Here is a 2,729-nt window from a genome sequence, read left to right as displayed (position 1 = left end):
CAGCATGTTTCCCTGTGTCGTATGGGCATCACTGGAAAGAGCCTCGCCTAATGTGGTGGCTTATGGACCAGCATCACCAACATCACCTGGGAACTTGTTAGAAATGCAGAATCTCAGGCCTCCACCCCAGACCTACTGAATCAGAATCTGTGTTTTAACTAGATGCTCACATTAAAGTTTGAGAATGACTGTGCTCTGATGGTAGGAATATAGTAAAACCCAACATATCTAATGGTGTAAATGGCATTCAACTACTGATAACAACATATGTAATAGAATATTATGATCTTTAGAGTAAAGCAAGCTGCTTTTTATTTCTAGCATTTAATAACTGAATCTTCAACAAATCATTTAACCTTCCAGAACTTCGGTTAACTCATGTATAAAATGGAGATTATATCTATCTTACAGAGACCATGCACATATGATTTTTAGGACAATGCCAGGCTTAGAGTGTGTGTGCAATAATTTTTTACTACTTATGGTTAAAACTATTATTATTATCATCATTATTTAATCAACTTGGCTTTATGTGCTAAAAAAAAAAAACTATTTAGATCAAGTTACACAAGCATGCTTCTCATCTTCCCAAAGCTTACAACATAAAATGAGCAATAACTATATGGGCAATTGCACAAAAAAAGCAATATGCTGACAAGATAACATATTCATTCAAATCTGTTTATGCTGAAATTTTAGTGAGCGTGAGCTTGGGTTTATTAATCTGACCCACTGATTAAATAGCATTATTTGAGTCATAAACTACAAAATCAGAAAACCACTAAGAGATGATGAGATTAAAACATTCACCAAACAAGAAATATGTCAAGGAAGAGTCAAAAACTTTGGTACCAGAGAGGTTTTATGCTGCTAGATATACTTTTTTAAATTAAAATACCAACTTAATTGTTAATGGAGTTTTTAATTATCTATTACAATCCGAACTGGCTAAAACACATAGTTCCTTATAAGCTCAAACCAAACATTTAATTAAACCTACCAAGCATAAGTGGCATATTTTTTATCCTGTCCCTTAAGCAGAAGTGTCAGAAAAGGCCTTTTACTCTTTGTTAATTGAAAAATAAATAGGTTTCCAGGAGAACAGAGTCATCTCTTTAGAACAATTCATCCACCATGCAATTGTGCAATTTATATCTATTCTAGGTACCAACCTTGTCATTGCTTAGTCTGATAATTAGGAGTAGAAACTAGAAATAAATAAAAAGCATTATTTTAAAAAGTATTTCAAAGTCTTGTTTTTAGTACTTTGCATTCAACCCCAATCCCCAACATAACTTCATTATGTTTAAAAATATAATTTTAAGAAAAGATTATTTATATTGTTTTCAGATAGTCCTTTTGAACCATCTTACCAGTAATTAAGAGATAACTATGAGGACTTGCACACTGGCTCACACCTGTAATCCCAGCACTTTGGGAGGCCAAGGCAGGAAGATCACTTGAGGTCAGGAGTTCAAGACCAGCCTGGCCAACATGGCAAAACCCCATCTCTACCAAAAATACAAAAATTGAGCAGGCGTGGTGGCGCATGCGTGTAGTCCCAGCTACTGGTGAAGTTGAGGTGGGAGAGTCACTTGAACCCAGGAGGCAGCGGTTCCAGTGAGCTGAGATCATGCTGCAGCACACCAGCCTGGGTGAAAGAGTGAGACCCTGTCTCAATTAAAAAACACAAAACAAAAGAAAGAAAGAGAGAGAGATAACTGTGAGTCTTTTCCTAAATTTCTTCATCTGCCCCCTTTCTAATTTGTTTGCATTCATTGAACTTAGATGTCCAAATAATCAAAACCCGTTACCAACTGGCTTTTACTAAAATCACTTCTTCACTTTCTCAATAGTTATATTAAAATGACCAACATTCTTTATCTGTTTATTAATGTTTAAATATTAACAAATTTCATTAAATTAGCTCAACCAAATAACATTCTGGTACATAAAAATTAATTTGAAGTATATAGTAATATGATCCTTTTGTAGTTCATGAGCATGATGATTGGGTGTTCACATACATGTGTGAGATGTGCCACCCTCTGAACGTAGTTACAATGTGGGGACATTACCTGTCTGACCTGAAAAAAAAAGAAATATATATTAATAAAGTAGTTAATCATTTGAGGTTTGAAATAGACTTTCATAGAAATTCAGTTGGAAATTCACAGATTGTGTAACAGAAACAAGATCTGTAGTTTACAATACAGAAATCCCCTAACACATTATTTATTTAGAACAGCACTGCCAGGTCACAAGTAGTGTCTAGATAACCTGGAAAGCCAAGAATTGGCTAGAAGCCCAGTCATGGATAAAGCTCTGAAGTTGAATTAATTTATAAAATAGAATGTGATTCACTTTGAGTTATCAAACAAACATAATTTATGAACTTCCTCTTTACCTGTGTTTTTGTTTTGTTTTGCTGGGGGTTTTTAATCAACTTTTCAGTCTAGAGGTTGGGGGTATATTCTCATCAGCTGACCAGAGACCATAAATACAATAGACAATGGAAAGAGCCTCCATTCATCCATTCATTCATTCATTCATTCATTCTCCAGAATTCTAGTATATACAAATTTGTTTCTAATGCCTAGAAATTCGAAAAAAAGAAGGTCATTGCTCTGCTGGTCAAACGGGCAAGTGAAATATATTTTCTTTAAGAAGGGCAAAAAGATATTAACCACTGGTGATATAATTAAATTATTTCATTATTTTAAAATTAT

The 2,729-nt window shown here is 34.2% G+C and overlaps 1 non-coding gene across 1 annotated transcript; it reads left to right on the top strand.

Annotated features, from left to right (window-relative positions):
• The first annotated feature begins 1,983 nt into the window (after window positions 1–1,983).
• LOC129481465 (small nucleolar RNA U13) lies at window positions 1,984–2,088 on the top strand. Its single transcript, XR_008657452.1, has one exon. It is a non-coding gene; the product is annotated as a small nucleolar RNA U13 (small nucleolar RNA).
• Window positions 2,089–2,729: the final 641 nt, after the last annotated feature.

Source organism: Symphalangus syndactylus, chromosome 4 (genome assembly GCF_028878055.3).
Source record: "Symphalangus syndactylus isolate Jambi chromosome 4, NHGRI_mSymSyn1-v2.1_pri, whole genome shotgun sequence".
Classification (NCBI taxonomy): Eukaryota; Metazoa; Chordata; class Mammalia; order Primates; family Hylobatidae; genus Symphalangus; species Symphalangus syndactylus.
This window is presented reverse-complemented; position numbering and strand designations above follow the sequence as displayed.